This window comes from Pelophylax lessonae (genome assembly GCF_965119305.1).
Source record: "Pelophylax lessonae genome assembly, chromosome: 9".
Lineage (NCBI taxonomy): Eukaryota > Metazoa > Chordata > Amphibia > Anura > Ranidae > Pelophylax > Pelophylax lessonae.
The window spans coordinates 140,005,269-140,025,701 of NC_138776.1; the positions used below are offsets into that span (position 1 = coordinate 140,005,269).

The 20,433-nt window shown below is 43.6% G+C and overlaps 1 protein-coding gene across 2 annotated transcripts in view; it reads right to left on the bottom strand.

The window, feature by feature from the left end:
- Positions 1-20,160, bottom strand: part of MARCHF8 (membrane associated ring-CH-type finger 8) — a 363,845-nt gene extending 343,685 nt beyond the window's left edge. Inside the window, exon 1 of one of the 2 annotated variants that reach the window (XM_082268178.1) lies at positions 20,047-20,160. The gene's annotated coding sequence lies outside the window, so the exon portion shown is untranslated. The remainder of the gene's footprint in view (positions 1-20,046) is intronic. The other variant, XM_082268181.1, reaches the window with a different exon arrangement.
- Positions 20,161-20,433: the final 273 nt, after the last annotated feature.

Here is a 20,433-nt window from a genome sequence, read left to right on the forward strand (position 1 = left end):
TGTCAAACTATTCAGGTTGCATCTGAAATCGCATCAGAGTGAAGCAGGCCTAAGGGAGGAAAAGGTTATTTATAAAATATGAAGAAATATAAAGAAAGTGTTAGTCTTGTATCAGGCAACCAGATCAGGGTGCAGGTATAAAATGAAAGCCGAGATCTGGCTCCTAAAAGCCACAACATCTATTTCATTCTTCTAGAACTGACCTGTACTAATTACTTTATAAACCCCTGGTATTTCATTTTTTTTAACCGAATTAATGATCTTGTGAATACCGTTGTCATAGTAACGCAAACTTGTTTATTCCAATTGGCTTAAAGTGTAAATTATCACAGGACTAGACTTTTGGCAGAGAGTGTTGAATATATTCCTTCTGCCAGCTAAGCGATAATTCCCCAACGGATGGTGTTACTCTCACCGCTAACATCATCCCTCACAAGTCAAGCTTATCGAATGATCAACGTTTTATCTATTGCTGGAAATACAAATGTCAGAAATTAAATTTACGTAAACTACACAAGGTTGTGTGTGGTGCTTAAACTAATGGGGCACTTGGCATTCATAATATATTAATAATGCTGTCTCACAACCAATGCTGTAGGTAATTAGAACTTGTACAATGTTGGGATTATTAGACAAAATGTCACGGCAGACATTAAACATGCATTTTGTGTGTGTAGACGACTCCCGTACATCTCTATAGCCCAGAGCATCACAGCAGAGGCACCCAGCTACACGTCCGGTTCCAATACTAAGGGGTACAATGGAGACAGAGGCAGCGGGAAATAGGTCTGTGATGAATCTGGGAAAATTCATAGGAAAAAAAAAAACCCCTATAAGGACCCTTTCACACTTGTGCGACTTGTCATGCAACTTGGGACTGCAAAGTCACATGACAAGTCGTACACCATGATTTCCATTGAGTACCATTCATATCTGTGCAACTTCAAGTTGCAATGACTTCAAGGTAATCCCTGCACTACTCTGGTCCCACTTTGATGCGTTTTGAGGTCTCTAGACCTTAAGATTACACAGGCATAGCTTCAAGTCCAGTCAAAATCAAGCGACTTTTAGGTGTGAAAGGGGCATTAAGGGGGGACAAAATCCACCACATGAGATGGTAAATTGGGAAAGCTTTCTGAAGCAGCTCTAAATGTATGAATGCACAGAAAGAGGGAAAATCCAAACTACTAAAAGGAATTGAACAGAGGTGCCTATGAGTACTACTCAAATCAAAATAAGGCTAAGAAAATACTGAAAGCTCACCTCCTGGAATGACCGGGATTACACAATATGTGCTCAATAGAAAACAAACACTTGTATCAAGATGATACTCCATGCCCAGAAGCTGTTTAGCAAGGTATGACGGCGCCTGCACCAGAACCGACGTCGGGGCCGGTGCATTGATTCCTGGGAGCAATGACGTTCAGCTCCCAGGAATCATTGTAAGCCAGGAAGTGAGGAATCGCCGTGGCCGCCGAGGGGAGGAAGAGGAAGTAAGGTAAGTATATTTTCTTCTAAACCAGGTAAGTAAAAAAAAAAAAAATTGCGATTATCCATTTGTTTTTCAGGTGACCCCGGGCATGAAGTTGGAGGTAAGTTTAATTTTAGGGTGGAACTCCGCTTTAAGTTTGTGAGGGGGGGGGAAATCAAGATCACGATTTTTTAACGATGAGTCGTGTGGCTCTACTGCATGTATGTTGTGCACTAATTGCCGAGGAGTTCAACGCCAAACAATACTATAAGGTGAGCCTTTGTGTTTTGTCTCACCTATGGAAGTAGACATTCTTAAACTGGCCAAGGACAGAGCAATTTACTTTTCTGCAACCACATTGTGTTCCCCCAGCAGGGGGGGGGGGGGGGGGGGGCGACGAGCCATCTGTGCCAGGAGAACACACAGGGATTGATAGCTAGAGATGGGCTCAGGCGTCTTCGGCATCCTAATCCCAACCCACCTGCCCACTCCCGCCAAGAAGCCGACACTGCACAGCTGCCCAGAGAGGGAAAGGTCTCACTGCCTGTGATTAGCGGTGTGCAGTGTTGGCTTCCTGGTTGGAACAGGCAGGTGGGTTTGGACTAGGATCCCGAATGAGCCCATTTCTAGTGCTAGCATCTATAACAGCCACTGGCAATAATCACATGTAAAAACTGACAGGCTGGTTGTACCCAAGTTCATCAATGGAACAACTCGGGTACATTCAGCCTGCCCATACATGGTTCAAATCTCAGCCAGTCCTTGCTGAACTGGACAAGATTCAAACCATCCATGGCTGGCTTTAGAGAAGATCTTTCCATCCTCTCTCCCAGCAATAAAAACCCTGTCCTGATGCAAGCACATTTGTCATAGTACATATATATTCCAAAAAAGTTGGGACAGGGCCATGTTATGTCATAGCAACCCCTTTTTTTTTTTTTTTATCCTGGGCGCTGCAGGAGGCTTACTGATACTATTCGAGGCACCTCTGTCCATTTTTTTTTAGACAACCTTAATTCCAAAAAAGTTGGGACCTTCTGGCTCGCAATTCCGTTCAAAAGCTTGCATCTCTGATGGTATCGGGGGTACATTAGTGTGTATGGAGAGGGGCATCTTGCACATCGGGAAAGGCACCATCAATGCTAAAAAACTTTTAGATCTTTTTAGAATGGCATTTGCTCAGGCAAGAATGGGAAAACCATCCTCTTCCAAAACTCCAGCAACTGGTCTCCTCAGTTTCCAGAAGTTGCTGTTAACCTCTTTGTGCCAACACCTCCCGGCCATTTAAGAGGTTTATGACGACAGGAGGCGGGGTGGGGCTTAAGATCACATGACCGATCCAAAAGCTTTCGGTTAGGATCCAGTAACTGTCTGGAACTAGCAGCGCGTGTGTTCTCAGAACAGCTCTAGTGACAGCAATTCACACAAATATGCAGCATCAGAGCGCCGCCAAGGACCAGGCACCAAGAGGTCACATATTTATGTGCGGCCAGCGCCAAGGGGTTAAAGTGGTAGTAAAGTATTTTTTTGGACTACTTGTAGGTACATTGAATATCTCCTAAACTTGCGGTATTTAGGAGATATTCCCAATGCATACAGCTGATGATGTCAATGTCACCGGCGCATTGCACTCTGAAGGTCCGGCATACCAGACCCCCAGAGCTCTGTACCGCAGTCGATGGCTCAGCAGTACAATGGTTAACTGCTTGTTTTGTCTAGGGGAACAAAGAAGCACTTTTACTTACCTGATCCTCAGCTCCCCTGCACACTGGCAATGGACTATCTCTTGGCATCATCCCATCCAATGCAGGGCTATGGAGCCTGCATTACTCTTGATGATGTCAGGACCTTAAACCAGTGGAGCAGAAGGAAGAAGATGCAGCAGGGACTGGTCTAGCAGCATGGAGGAGTAGAGGATCAGGTAAGTAAATCTATTCTATGCCCCTAGACTTAAATTAGCTCTTGCAGTGAAGGCTAAGGGTGGGTTTTAATACAAGTTCATTCTAACACACTACATAGTCAGTAGTATAGTGCCTGTGATGTGTTCTTTTTCCGATTCGGACATCCCAAATCACATTAAAAGTTCCAGGCATTTTAAGTCCGATTAGTGCCTATGAGAAACATCTTAGTTGCTTCGGACATCTTTACAGGAGACATTCTGTAAATGAGACAGCAATCAATCTGTATTATGAACAGCTCTCCTACATCACCAGCAGGGGTTCTTAGATCACTGGTTTACCAATAAAAGGGACTGAGAAAGACTGGTGCACGAATGCAAAGCCTGTGCGAAAACCTAACTACTAAGTAGGTAGGCTGTTCCCGTTTTGTGCTTTTCATGGTCAAGTCTTGACTGGACTATACTTTAAAGGACAGCTTCCACTTGTCAAAGTTTCTCTCTTCCCCCTCAATGTAATCCCTATAGTACAATACTTACCTTTAGCCCACCCTTTGGAGGAGATTTTTACTGTCCAGCCCTGCATAGCCCTATCCTAGCTACATTGTTTATGTTCCTCTTGGGTAATTCATTCCTATGGCTTAGTTTGTACTCCTCTTAATGGCTGGGGCCGCCAAGAGTACAGGGCAGCCATAGTGATAAATGCAGTAAGCAGTGTGCATGCAAGGTAGATGCAGGGTTGAGCTGGGACGTTTATTGAGCAAAGGTTGTATGGAGCTATGCAGGACTGGAGTGTAAATTTGTAGAGCTGGGCTTTTTATTGCAATGCGGTTAACCATGAGCAGTGAACTTTGACTGAAAGTGAAGCTGCCTTTTAAAGAATGCAGAATGTAATAAAATCCATAGCTTTGAAAAAAAATAGATCATATAGTAGCTCAAAATAGCAAGAACAAGTCAAATCAAGAGCATTCATCCTTGTACCCAACTAAGCATTTTCCTCCATACTGCAATGGCTAGGACTTTGATATGGAAGATTCTATTTAGGAACATAAGCCATCTGCCATCTGCACAGATTTTAATGCCATTGCCAATTAGCAGCAGATGAGCAAAAGTAGACCATTTGGCCAAGATAAACCCTAAGAGACACCAGGGTTAAGTCTATTGATTTGGGAGATGAAGAGGGCCAAAGCAAAGCTTTTCTCTTTTTGTATTGAGCCAAACAGGAATTTAAAGTGGACCTCCAGGAAAACCGCTTTTACATTGTTCAAATGCAAATAGGTTTACAATTTTACCTGCCCGAGCATTTGTTATGGCACTTTTCCACTGCAAGTACCGGCTAGTACCGGCTCGGCTCTACTCGGCCCTGCTTGGCCCGGTTTGCTTTTCCACTGCTGGTACCGCATGGTATAGTGTCGGAACGGTTCGGTACGGTACGGTATAGGTTTGCTTTTCCACTAAAGTAGTACTAAAGTTAAGTGGGTGGGATAACAACGGGGTGGGTGTGATTCTCTGACCAATCAGTGGCTAGTAGTGACTGCATGCAAAGGATTGTGGGATATGGTACCAGTTTGGTACCTGTTGGAACCACAATCGAGTAGGTACTGTTTTTTCAGAGCCGTACCGTACCGTTCGGTTCCATGCAGTGGAAATGCAAACCTATACCGTACCGTACCGAACCGTTCCGACCCTATACCATGCAGTACCGCAGTGGAAAAGCACAAAAGCGTGCCGAGCCGGTACGGTTCTATGCAGTGGAAAAGCGCCATTAATGTGACCAGCCATTCTAAAGGATGCACATATCTGCTAGCCAGGATGATGCTAAATCGTGGTTTATACCATTACACTTTCTCACGTCAGATTTACTGCTTCTTGGGTCAGCTCCTGACTCTCTAGACCAGCCTGTATCAAATTTGAGTTCCTACAAAAAGGTTACTAGGAGTTCCTTAGTCCTTGAGCAGTCTGATCTCTCACCTGCACTTTTAGGAACAGAATTTCAGCATACATCCAATATAACTTCTACACTTTTCCACCGAGTAGCAATATGAGAGAGCACTACAATGACTACCAATGCGTGGGTGAACTTTGCCACCGATTCCCCAATTTGAGGAGGCATTTCTCCACTATGCACTAATGAAAGAATTTATTTTCTGGCCACCAATGTAGGAGAGCATTTCTCCACTGACCACCTCTCTAACAAGGTATTTCTCCACCGACAAATGTAAAATGGCAATTCTCCACTGAGGCCATTTCTCCACTGACCACCAATACAAGAGGACATTTCTCCACTGGCCACCAATACAAGAGGGCATTTCTCCACTGGCCACCAATACAAGAGGACATTTCTCCACTGGCCACCAATACAAGAGGACATTTCTCCACTGGCCACAATACAAGGAGGACATTTCTCCACTGGCCACCAATACAAGAGGGCATTTCTCCACTGACCACCAATACAAGAGGACATTTCTCCACTGGCCACCAATACAAGGAGGACATTTCTCCACTGGCCACCAATACAAGAGGGCATTTCTCCACTGGCCACCAATACAAGAGGGCATTTCTCCACTGACCACCAATACAAGAGGACATTTCTCCGCTGACCACCAATACAAGAGGACATTTCTCCACTGACCACCAATACAAGAGGACATTTCTCCACTGACCACCAATACAAGAGGGCATTTCTCCACTGACCACCAATACAAGAGGACATTTCTCCACTGACCACCAATACAAGAGGACATTTCTCCACTGACCACCAATACAAGAGGACATTTCTCCACTGACCACCAATACAAGAGGGCATTTCTCCACTGACCACCAATACAAGAGGACATTTCTCCACTGACCACCAATACAAGCAGACATTTTGCTACTGGTCACCAATGCAGGAACATTCAACAATTTTCACTGTCTGGGTTTACTTTCTTTCCATTATTACTAGTCATTTAATTTTTGATTATTGCTGAAAATATTTTTTGTGTACAGTAGGAGGGGTGTTAAAAAGGAGTCAAATACTCCTTTCGTTAATGTCTACTTTAAAAAAACTTTCTGCAATTTAATGATCACATGAACATAACCTTAGCTTCAGATAGAATTTTTAGCAGGGGTTTCCTGAGATTTAAAAAAAAGTATTTCAAGGGTTCCTCCAGAGTAGAAGGATTGAGAAAGACAGCTATGGTACAATCTTAAGACATATGTACAAAACCTTAGTGATATCAGTCACTGTAGCCAGGCTTTGAAAAGAAAGCTGGAGTGGGCGGTGTACAGATACAGCCAAGACATGTAGTATTAAAGTGGAACTCCATCTGTTCATTTAAGCCACTGCAGCTCGTGTCGATCCATGGAGCAGGGGGAGGTAGTCCTTGCTTCTGGACTGAGCAGTGCTTACGTAATGACGCACACTATATTACCAAAAGTATTGGGGCACCTGCCTTTACAGGCACATGAACTTATACGGCATCCCAGTCTTAGTCCATAGGGTTTAATATGGAGTTGGCCCACCCTTTGCAGCTATAACAGCTTCAACTCGTCTGGGAAGGCTGTCCACATGGTTTAGGAGTGTGTCTATGGGAATGTTTGACTATTCTTCCAGAAACGCAATTGTGAGGTCAGCCACTGATGTGGACGAGAAGGCCTGGCTCATAGTCTGTGCTCTAATTAATTCCAAAGATGTTCTATCGGTTGAGGTTAGGACTCTGTGCAGGCCAGTCAGATTTCTCCACCCCAAACTCGCTCATTCATGGACCTTGTTTGTGCACTGGTGCGCAGTCATGTTGGAACAGGAAGGGGCCATCCCCAAAAATGTCCTGGTATGCCGACGCCTTAACAGTTCCTTTCACTGGAACTATGGGGCCAAGCCCAACCCCTGAAAAAGAACCCCACACCATGGTCTGGAGGAGCTTGACTGGCCTGCAGAGTCCTGATCTCAACCCCAATGGAAAACCTTTGGGATGAATTAGAGTTGAGACTGCGAGCCAGGCCTTCTTGTCCAATATCAGTGCCTGACATCACAAATGCGCTTCTCGAAGACCGCTCAAACACTCCCATAGACACTCCTAAACCTTGTGGGCAGCCTTCCCAGACGAGTTGAAACTGTTATAGCTGCAAAGAGTGGGACAACTCAATATTGAACCCTACAGACAAGGCTTTTGTCTTAGTATGTAGAACACAATACTTTTGGTAATATAGTGTATGTGCATTTCAGTCCAGGAGTACAGAAAGTGCAGCCTGCATGATGACGCAGCCAATGAGTCAATGACAGGCTGGGCTTTCAAGAAATGGCCAGAATGGAGCTGACTGTGGTTCTGCCTAAAGAGTACCAGCAGCATTGGACTGAGGAGAAAGGTGGGGACAGAGCTGGAGTATGGAGAGTGTAAGTACAGCCATGGGCAAAAGTTTAACGAATGACACAAATAATAATTTTCACAAAGACTCCCGCATCAGTTTTTATTATGGCAATTTGCATATATTCCATAATGTTATAAAGAGTGATCAGATGAATTGCAATTAATTGCAAAGTCCCTCTTTGGCATGAAAATGAACTTAATCCCATAAAAAAACAACAACATTGCCACTGCATTTGTGAAGAAGGCTTCGGCGCGCCCCAGAAAGTCCAGCAAGCGCCGGGACTGTTTCCTACAGTTGATTCAGCTGTGGGATTGGGGCACCACCAGTGCAGAACTTGCTCAGGAATGGCAGCAGGCCGGTGTGGGTGCATCTGCACGCACAGTGAGAAGACTTTTGAAGGATGGTGTCAAGAAGGGCAGCAAATAAGCCATTTCTCTCCAGGAAAAACATCAGGGACAGACTGAAATTGTGCAAAAGGTACAGGGTTTGGACTGCTAAGGACTGGGGTAAAGTCATTTTCTCTGATGAATGCCCTTTCCAATTTCTTGGGGCATTAGGGAAAAATCTTGTCTGGAGAAGAAAAGGTGAGCGCTACCATCAGTCCTGTGTCATGCCAACAGTAAAGCATCCTGGGACCATTCATGGGTGGGGTTGCTTCTCAGCCAAGGGAGTGGGCTCACTCACAATTTTCACTCACTCACAAAGAACACATCCATGAGCAAAGAATGGTACGAAAACATCCTCTTTGACCAACTTCTCCCAACCATCAAAGAACAGTTTGGTGGCAAACAATGCATTTTCCAGCACGATGGAGCACCTAGCCATAAGGCAGAAGTGATAACCAAGTGGGGCTTTGGGAACAAAACATCAACATTTTAGGTCCATGGCCGGGAAACTCCCCAGACCTTAATCCCATTATAATCTTTTAGTCAATCTTTAGGAGGCGGGTGGATAAAAAACCCCACAAATTCTGACAAACTCCAAGCATTGATTATGCAAGAATGGGCTGCCATCAGTCAGGATGTGGCCCAGAAGTTGACTGACATCATGCCAGGGCGAATTACAGAGGTCTTGAAAAAGAAGGGTCGCTGCTGCAAATATTCATTCTTTGCATAAAAGTAATGCAATGGTCGATAAAAGCCTTTGACACTTATGAAATGCTTGTAATTATACTTCAGTATACCATAGTAACATCTGACACAAAGATCTAAAAACACTGAATCAGCAGACTTTGTGAAAATTAATAATTTGTGTCATTCTCAAAACTTCTGTCCACGGCTGTAGAACTTTTTTTAATAGAAAAGGATGGGTTGGACAAATATTGGAGTTCCACTTTAAACTTCTAAAAACTAGATGAGAAGCTCCAGAAAATCATTAGGAATCACAACATCAAAGTTCAGTCTCCCAACACAGAAGATTATGATGGAAATGAAAACCAGTTATAACATAACAGGAAATATTACAAGTGAGAACTATATTGATTCCGGCCTTCTGCCTGGGCCTGGGAAAAAATAAAAAAAAAATAAAAAAAGAGGATGCCACGTACTGTAACAAATGGGGGAGTTTACAAAGGAAGTGAAAGGATTCTCCATTGTGGCCACAGGAATCTGAATATACAGCATGCACAACACAAACATTTGGTTCCTCTTAACAATAACACATCTGAATTTCATGTGGACGGTTTCTGAGTAGGGAGAAGGGTCTTATGCAAGCATTTCTTTGCGCAATTAAATTCTTTGATTATTTACATAAGAGCAATACGCTTTTTCATCATTTGTGCAAAATCAGTGTTACTAAATAATACAGTATCTCACAAAAGTGAGTACACCCCTCACATTTTTGTAAATATTTTATTATACTTTTTCATGTGACAACACTGAAGAAATGACACTTTGCTACAATGTAGTGAGTGTACAGCTTGTATAACAGTGTAAATTTGCTGTCCCCTCAAAACAACATACACAGCCATTAACCACTTAAGCCCCGGAGGATTTGGCTGCTAAAAGACCAGGGGGTTTTTTGCGATTTTTTTTACTGCGTGACTTTAACGGACAATTGCGCGGTCGTGCGATGCTGTACCTAAACGAATTTAACGTCCTTTTTTTTCCCACAAACAGAGCTTTCTTTTGGTGGCATTTGATCACCTGTGCGATTTTTTGATCATACGCTATAAACAAAAAAAAGAGCGTAAATTTTGCAAAAATAACAATATTTTTCACATTTTTTTTATATGAAATTCCCCCAAAAAAAAAAAAATGTAAAAATCAAAATTTTTTAACATTTTCGGCCAATTTGTTTTATGCTACATATGTTTGGTAAAAAAAAAAAAAAAAAAAAAAAAAATCGCAAAAAGCGTATTTTGATTGGTTTGCGCAAAAGTTATCGCGTTTACTAACAAAGGGAAAGATTTCTGTCATTTTTGGTGTTCTGTCATTTTTGGTGTTTTTTTTTTTTAACGCGTAATGGCGTCGATCTGCGATTTTTTTTCGGTACTGCGACATTGCGGCGGACAGATCGGACCCTTGACTGACATTTTTGACACTTTTGGGGTTACCAGTGACATTACTGCAGTAATCAGTGCTATATATATGCACCGTTACTGCAAAAATGACACTGGCAGGGAAGGGGTTAACTGTATTGGAGAGGGAGGGGTTAAGTGTGTCCTAGGGGCATGTTTCTAACTGTAAAGGGACATGGCTATTGGTGTAAAAACAAAGATCAACGGTCCTACATAGTAGAACCGTCTGATCTTCATTTTTACACCAGGGAGAATGACGGGCGGCTTGTTTACATAAGTTTTGACAGGTACCCGCTCCCACTTCATCTCGGAGCGTCGCGGCGCCCTGAGCGGAAGTTCTCCTCTCCCCCTCCCTCCCTGCAATCTTCTGGGACATGTCAGAGGTCCCAGAAGATTTCCGGCCAATGAAGACGCGCAACGCAACTCGCGCATGCGTAGTGTGTACCCGGCTGTAAAGCCGCAAGCTGTCACAGCCGGGTGCCCACACCAGTGATGCCGGCGCCGCCGAGACCAGAGGGAGAGGATTGAGGCTTCAGGCAGCCGCTTCGCTGGACCATGGGACAGGTGAGTGTGTGTTTATTAAAAGTCAGCAGCTACACTTTTTGTAGCTGCTGACTTTTAATAAACACAGAAAAGGCTTGAACTCCGCTTTAAGGTCTAATTCGCTGGCAACAAAAGTGAGTACACCCCTAAGTGAAAATGTCCATATTGGGCCTAAAGTGTCAATATTTTGTGATGCCACCATTATTTTCCAGCACTGACTTAACCCTCTTGGGCATGGAGTTCACCAGAGCTTCACAGGTTGCCACTGGAGTCCTCTTCCATTCCTCCATGATGACATCACAGAGCTGGTGGATGTTAGAGACCTTGCGCTCCTCCACCTTCTGTTTGAGGATGCCCCACAGATGCTCAATAAGGTTTAGGTCTGGAGACATGCTTGGCCAGTCCATCACCTTTACCCTCAGCTTCTTTAGCAAGGCAGTGGTCGTCTTGGAGGTGTATTTGGGAATACTGCCCTGCAGCCCAGTCTCTGAAGGGAGGGGATAATGCTCTGCTTCAGTATGTCACAGTACATGTTGTCATTCATGGTTCCCTCAATTAACTGTAGCTCCCCAGTGCCGGTAGCACTCATGCAGCCCCAGGCCATGACACTCCCACCACCATGCTTGACTGTAGGCAAGACACACTTGTCTTTGTACTCCTCACCACGCTTGACACCATCTAAACCAAATAGGTTTATCTTGGTATCATCAGACCACAGGACATGGTTCCAGTAATCCATGTCCTTAGTCTGCTGGTCTTCAGCAAACTGTTTGTGGGTTTTGTATCATCTTTAGAAGAGGCTTCATTCTGGGAAGACAGCCATGCAAACAAATTCGGTGCGGCGTATGGTTTGAGCACTGACAGGCTGACCCCCCCCCCCAACCCTTCAACCTCTGCAGCAATGCTGGCAGCACTCATACCTCATATGTCTATTTCCCAAAGACAACCTCTGGATATGACGCGGAGCACGTGCACTCAACTTCTTTGGTCGACCATGGCGAGGCCTGTTCTGAGTGGAACCTGTCCTGTTAAACTGCTATATGGTCTTGGCCACTGTGCTGCAGCTCAGTTTCAAGGTCTTTTGAAAATCTAGGACATCTTTATGTAGAGCAATAATCCTTTTATTTAAGATCCTCAGAGAGTTCTTTGCCATGAGGTGCCATGTTGAACTTACAGTCACTAGCATGAGAGCGATAGCACCGAATTTAACACACCTGCTCCCCATTGACACCTTGTAACACTAACGAGTCACATGACACTGGGGAGTAAAAATGTCTAATTGGGCCCAAATCGGACATTTTCACTTAGGGGTGTACTCACTTTTTTTGCCATTGGTTTAGACATTAATGGCTGTGTGTTGATTTATTTTGAGGGGACAGAAAATTTACACTGTTCTACAAGCTGTACTCGCACTACTTTACATTGTAGCAAAGTGTAATTTCTTCAAAGTCGTCAAATGAAAAGATAATAAAAAATTTACAAAAATGTGAGGGGTGTACTCACTTTTGAGAGATACTGTATACATACGGTGAGAACAGCACGCAGGAAGCCGATACGAGTTGTGTGCTATTTAAAGCTACAAATTTTTCGATAATACAATTAACTTTTGACCATAGCGTTAGTATCATCTCTTATGGAAAAATCATTAGTCAACTGATGTGATTAAAACCAAACATGAATTATTGACTCAGAAATAATGGCTTTAAAGTTCTTTTAAAAAAATAAATAAAAAAACAAGAAGAAATCTCTACCGAGACACAAAGGGCAATAAAAGCATTTTTTTTAAATCATGTCCTCAATTGAAAGATTAAGGCTTCATTCACATGGCCGATTAGGGTCATACACCGCCAATAATCAGCGTATTTTGGGGCAGGGATCAAAGGTTTTTGTGATCAGCCACAGATCAATGACAGACTGACAAGTGTTGCGACTGTCCGCATATTGGGTGGTTACATGTGGTTATGGACAGATGAACAGCCCTGAATGCAGACAGCTTGCAACCCGGGCTGCCCGTCTCTAACCTCATTTAATCACTCGATGTGCGGGTACATGCAAACAGAGGCAACGCTGGTCAGCCTGTCTTTGATTTGTAGAGGCCTCCTGGCCGCGGCTGATCTAAAATAACCACGTTACCCGCCACAGAAATACTCTGATTATTGCAGTGTACGGCCCTAACCGGCTAGGTCAATGAGGCCTAAGATTTATTTCCTAGTCAGGTGATACCCTAGGTGTTTTTGATGTGTAACTACATCAATAAGATAGAAAGTGAGGGTAAGGCCCCATTTACACGACAAGTCGCACCCCATGTTTCCCAATGAGTCCTGTTAATATCTGAGCGACCTAAAGTCGCGGTGACTTTAAAGTAGTTCCATCACTACTTTGGTTTGACCTTCATATGACTTAAGAGCCAGAGACTTCAATGTATACCCTCAAAAGTCACATGAAAGTCATACCTGCATGATATACAAGCGACTTGTGTGCTTCTTTGTAGAGCAAAAGCAATCACATTGGTCAAACGCAGAGATGCAACAAACTCATCCAAAGTCGCATCAAGTAAACCTGTAAAGTCGCAATGGAGATCGCACGATTTTTAAGTTGCACAAGTGTGAATGTACTCTAAATGTTCCCAAGAGGTACACAACAATAAAAACCCTAACTGAGGTTTTAACTTTTCCCCTCGCTATTCAAAAAAAAAAAAAAAACGTTTAGCTGGGGGTCAACTTTAATTTACAAGATCTATTTTTTTTTTTTTGGTGGATACATGGCTGTTCTTTTAATATTTGATATTATGTGGGGATGTTTAGGCATAGTATGGGAACAGGTTAAAAAAAAAAAAAAAAAAGTATACACAGTCAAAAGACTTATGTTTTTTTTTTAGTTCTGTTGTTTTGCTGACTGTGTACCATTAGGCTGCATTCACATGTCAGCGTTTGGATCGCGGGCAGAACCGCCGCGGTTCCGCCCGCGATCCGGAGATTATTGCAAATCGCGGGACGCCTAGCGTTGCCCGTTGATTTGCAATAGCCCCCCAAACGCCGAGCGATGTTGCCGCGATTTCCGCCTGCCGAATCGCGGCAACATCGCGCAAACAAAATCGCGGGGCGCAATACGCTCCAAAGAAGTACAGGAGCTTCTTTGGAGTGTATTGCATCCCGCGATTTTGTTTGCGCGATGTTGCCGCGATTCGGCAGGTGGAAATCGCGGCAAAATCGCTCGGCGTTTGGGGGGCTATTGCAAATCAACGGGCAACGCTAGGCGTCCCGCGATTTGCAATAACTCTCTGGATCGCGGACGGAACCGCGGCGGTTCTGCCCGCGATCCAAACGCTGACATGTGAAAGGAGCCTTAGGGAGATTTTTTCTTTACTTCCTGTCCCATAGATGCAACAAGACATTCAGGAACTCTTCAAAACTTCAATCTTAGACAGTTGTCACTGGAACAGGTGTCTTCATTGGAAGAATACCCTTCACCTCTTGTTCTGGGGACATTTGGAAAACTTTGGCTTTTCCTTCACCTTCTAGGTAACAATGACCACCAGGACAAAGTGGGATAAATCTGCACAAAATGAGACACAGAGAGCACAAATATTTTTCCCAAAAGCTAAAAAATGATTTGGGTTGTGTAGTTCCGCAACAGCTAGAGGGTCGTAGTTTGAAGATCCCAGATCTAAACCATTCCATTCTAGCTCTGGCTGTATGTTTAGGGAACTCCGCCACAGTCTCAAGTCTTTTGCAGACTCTAACAGCTTTTCTTCTAAGATTTCCCTGTATTTGGCTCCATCCATCTTCCCATCAACTCTAGCCAGCTTCCCTGTCCCTGCTGAAAAAAAGCATCCTCACAACATGATGCTGACTTCACCATGCTTCACAGTGGGGATGGTGATGTGCAGGGTTAGTTTTCCACCACACATAGCATTTTTCTTTTAGGCAAAAAAAAGTTCAATTTTGTTCTCATCTGACCAAAGCACCTTCTTCCACGTTTGATGTATGCCCCACATGGCTTCTTGCAAACCGGACTTCTTAGGGCTTTACTTTAACAATGGCTTTCTTCTTGCCACTCTTCCATGAGCCAGATGTGTGGAGTGCACAACTAATAGTTGTCCTGTGGACAGATTCTCCCACCTGAGCTGTGGATCTCTGCAGCTCCTCCAGAGTTACCATGGGCCTCTTGGCTGCTTCTCTGATTAATGCTCTCCTTGCCTGGCCTGTCAGTTTAGGTGGACGGCCATGTCTTGGTAGTTCTGCCATACTCCTATTTTCTGATGATGGACTGAACAGTGCTCCGTGAGATGTTCAAAGCTTAGGACTTTTTCTTTACATTTTATTAAGCGTATTAAGCGGAAGATAAACAGAATGGCTGTAATGAAACATTTAGCTGGTAGGCTGTGTCCCCTGAGCAATTTTGAAGGAACCTGTCAGGATAGATATATGGAGCTGCCATTGTTCACACATTCTTTTAAAGGTGTGCTTCAGGACCATCAGCTTAGCAACACCTCTCTTGCAACACAAACACATGCATCATAGCTGTTCTAAGTCGCTAAGTAGCTGCTACAAAGGACAAGGGTGACAGTCCTGTATAAAAGACCTTTAAGACAAGCCTTCAACAGAGGATCCCACAGATCTATCCTGATTTCTGTTGTCTGAAATGTTACTATATACAAATATTTTTAACTCCAAAGCTTATTTAAAGTTCCTCCTTATAATCTGACATTATATTTTACATTCATAAAGCTTAGCTATGCCTAGGCACAAGGAAGGGGATCAATATTGCTCACCGTGTGGTGCTGCTGTTACAAACAATAATTCCCATAATGCAATGAGAACTGTAGTTCTCAATGGGTGGGATTGTGGGTGACTATGAGAAGGTGCACTTAGATTAGGCCTGAGTGGTCATTTCCATTGCCGGTCAATCACTTCCTGGTCATTAGACTGGCTTCTGTCGAACGATTCTGCTGGAAAGTATTTGATCAGCGCATGCTGCCAATGGCTGCAGTGCTGATCTGTATATTCCGACCAGGGGAGCAGGGAGTCCCTGATGTCAGAATACGAGATTCCTGCATCCACATTGTTGTATTGATTTTTTTTTTCATACTTCTATTATATACCCAGCTTTGCTGCCCGTGTGGATGGGCGCTGACAGACCAGAAGTCACATGGCCTCTCATTCAAAGTACAACAGCAAATCTAAAAAGATGTAAAATCAACATAAAAACGAAAGCAATGTTTTGCATATTTCATAAACCCAAATTCTATTTACAATAGAAAATATATCAATGTTTAAACTGAGAAAATGTACAATTTTGAGGGAAAAAAAAAAAATTAAATAATTTTAAAATTGATAGCAGCAACACAAAAAAAAAAAAAAACAGGACAGGGCAACAAAAAGCTGGCAATGGTATACCAACAAGGAAGGAACATTTTACAACTAATTAGGTAAAATGGCAACAGGTCAGTAACACAATTGGGTATAAAAAGAGCATCTTAGAGAGTCAGAGTGTCTCAGAAGTAAAAGTGGGCAGAGGTTCACCAATCTATGAAAAGCGGTGTCTAAAACCTATTGAACAATTTCAGAATAACGTTCCTCAATGTAAACTTTCAAAGACTTTAAATGTACTAAGTATAAGGTAATGGTGGGCAGGACAGAGCAGGAATCCCAAGGTCTGTAAACCAAATGATGAAGCAGGCAGGTTGGACCTGGAGCACAAGATTCTTGGGTCATTCCACTACAGTAAAATGAACAAAGGGATGTTACAAGAACAGTGGAACCCCCAGGGTCTTACTAAATGGAAACTACGGAAACCGAGGCCATCTTCTGACTGATTCCAGAGGGGATTTCTTAGTGAGGGGGAACTCCTGTATTGAAGAACATGGAGAAACTGCTGAAAGGTAAGAAATGTCCTTTGGAAAAATGCCAAAATATTTTGGCTAGGAGTTCAGCTTTAAGGACTCCTTTACACAAGATCCGACTTGTCAGGCGACTCTTGTCAGCCTGACAAGTCGCGGTCCGTCACGCTCCCATTGTGTAGTACAGGAGCCGTTCTAATAGGAGCGACACAAGTCGCGCCGACTTGGAAAAAGGGTCCTGTACTACTTCGGGGCGACCTGGAGGGACTTGCATAGACATTCATTTTATGAAGTCCGTGCAAGTCGCGCCGAAGTCGCGCTGCAGGCGACTTCACAGGTCGCCCCCTAAGTCGGAATGATCTAGTGTGAACCGGTACTTATGGTGTATCGCTCTTCAGGAATGTTTTGACATTAGCTCAGGTATACAGGCAGGAGAGTGTGCTTCGCTCAGCAAAACTCTCCTTCCCTCCTGAAGATTCCTAGGATGTAAAACCTCATTTTCCTACGCCTGGAAACCAGGAAGCAACTGAAGAAATAGAAACTTTTTTTCTATTTTTTTACAAGTAAATACGATATATTTTCCTATTTATTTACTAATGCTAGCAGCAGAAACATTACAAATAATCAATGTTGATTGAGAGTGAAATTCCACTTTAAAACCCTCAGAACATTATAGGTTTCTGAAGGCAGAGGCCCTGTAGAATAAAAAGATAGTGGTTTCAACTGTTTAATAAAATAAATAATGTGGGGGAAAAAAAAATTTAATAATCTGAACTTTAGTGCAAACACACAATATAACATCCATTATATATATATATATATATATATATATATATATATATATATATATATATATATATATATATATATATATATATATATATATATGAATATATATATATATATAAAAAAAAGATTAGGTTGTGTTGAGAGAAAAAGATACCAAACATGTCAAGTCTTAATGAGGTTGTAAACCTCAGGAAAAAAAAAAAACACCTGAAAGACAATAGCATAATGAGCTAGTATGTATGGCATACTAGCTCATTATTAAATACTTACCTTAGAATGAAGCCCCCGCAGTGCCGCCTGCTCACCAGTAACATGGCCGACATATTAATCCATCTTACTTCCGGGTTCGCGTCATCTGGACATTCGAATGGCCAGAGCCGTGATGACGCACTCCCGCGCATGCGCACGGGAGCTGCCATTCATGTGCATGCATCGATGACGTCATCGGCTGCATGTAATGTAATGTCTCCTAAACGGTGCAAGTTGAGGAGATATTTACAGTACCTATAGGTAAGCCTTATCATAGGCTTACCTAAAAAGGTACAAACACTACCTGGGGGTTTACAACCACTTTAAAATTGCATGCACCCGTGATATCGCAAGGGAAAAAAAAACTATGGTACAGCACATCAGTTTAGAGTTATCTATGAGCTCCGATGCTAGAATTATTGCTCTCACTCTGACATTTGTGGTGACTCCTCACAAGTGGGGTGCGTTCGTGGTTTACATACACATGAGCATGTTTGCATTTGCAGGTGTACGCAGGGGTTACGGCTACATATTAAAAACATTTTTTTTAAATAATTAAATTTTTTTATTTATATAACTTTCTTGCCATCACATGAGGCTTACAAATCCCCCTGTTATAGCATGGAGCAGATGACAGGTACTCTATATGAAGACATCGGGGGCCTAATAGACCCAAATGTCCCCCCCTGCCCTCCAAAGCATGTAACCGGACAGAGATCTGCTCAGTTGTATGCTTCTCTGGCTGTAAATGATTGTTACTTCTGCTTTCACCCTGGGCAGAGGAGATCGATGAACAGATGTTCTTCAATCTCCTCCTGCCCACCACTTTGAAGCCCTCTGATGTGGTCCTAGGCTCCCAGTAAGAGTTGGAGAAGCCTGGGAACCTCACGGGGGGGGGGGGGGGGGGGATTGCGCTACCCGCACCGTGAACGTGATTGGGGGGTATACAGCCACTGGATCACTTTACAGCTGGAAGCCAACTGAGCGAAAACTAGCAAATGGTAATGCCGGCTATCACAGGCATCAGCTTGTGCTTAACCCTTCACTCGTTTACCCGAACATCTAGATCCAAAAAATAAAAAACAAAAACAAAATAAATTGCATAATTTTCTGTTTCTTCAGACCTAAACGTGACGGATCAGAAGGGAAAAGGTCAATGGGTCACGTCTGTTTACAGCCACCGGCCCAAAGGTCTAAGATGGGTCCAGTAGGCTCTGTACTTTTCCTCCATCGCAAGATAAAGCAGCAGTACTTTAATGGTTGACCTTTAACCAGTATACAGATCTGGAGTTTATCTTCACTCTGACTTCCGGGTCTACATTCCTCATCTAGAGCTCTGAGCTCAGAGTCAACTGGCATTTCTAGGGCAGCAATGGCACCCCCCCCCACCCCCCCATTTCTGTCTGTACATCTTCACACCACAGAGCAGAGTTCTAAAAAGCAGAACACTTGTATAGGTAATAGATGACAGCACCCCACATTACCATTCCTGTACAGATGACAGCACCCCATATTACCATTCCTGTACAGATGACAGCACTCCACATTACCATTCCTGTACAGATGACAGCACTCCACATTACCATTCCTGTACAGATGACAGCACCCCACATTACCATTCCTGTACAGATGACAGCACCCCACATTACCATTCCTGTACAGATGACAGCACTCCACATTACCATTCCTGTACAGATGACAGCACTCCACATTACCATTCCTGTACAGATGACAGCACTCCACATCACCATTCCTGTACAGATGACAGCACCCCACATTACCATTCCTGTACAGATGACAGCACCCCACATTACCATTCCTGTACAGATGACAGCACCCCACATTACCATTCCTGTACAGATGACAGCACTCCACATCACCATTCCTGTACAGATGACAGCCCCCATATTACCATTCCTGTACAGAGGACAGCACCCCATATTACCATTCCTGTACAGATGACAGCACCCCATATTACCATTCCTGTACAGATGACAGCACCCCATATTACCATTCCTGTACAGATGACAGCACTCCACATTACCATTCCTGTACAGATGACAGCACTCCACATTACCATTCCTGTACAGATGACAGCACTCCATATTACCATTCCTGTACAGATGACAGCACCCCATATTACCATTCCTGTACAGATGACAGCACCCCATATTACCATTCCTGTACAGATGACAGCACCCCATATTACCATTCCTGTACAGATGACAGCACTCCATATGACAGCACCCAGACGAGCCCCCTGTGCACACACTGAGTATGACTCTCTCACTAGCACTGTAGAGAACTTCCATGCTGCCCTTCCCCTGATCACATATAAAATGTGTATCGCACATGATGCTGGGAGTTGTAGTCCCGGGGGAGGCACTGACCTGTATATGACGTCAGTATCTCTGTGATGGGCTCCGTAGTCCCGATGATCGCAGTCACAACACAGGTCCTGGCGGCAGCCACAGATCAGCTGCTGCTATAGGGAAGTGAAGGGCGGAGCCACTGTCGTATATTGACATCCAGCAGCCAATCTTTCCGCACCACGCCCAGATTGGGCGCAGCTGCCAATCAGAGAGTAGCTTTTCTTTTCCGCTGCGTGTCTAATTGCACATCGGTTTTCTCATTGATAGCACACATAGGCGACCAGTAGAGGGCGCTGTAAAGCGGCTCTTTCAGCTGTGAAGACACTTTGATTACAGTGGGAGTGTCCTGGTTGTGGTGACCCATAGGATAGAATAGATGGAATATAAAGAGTATACAGATATAAT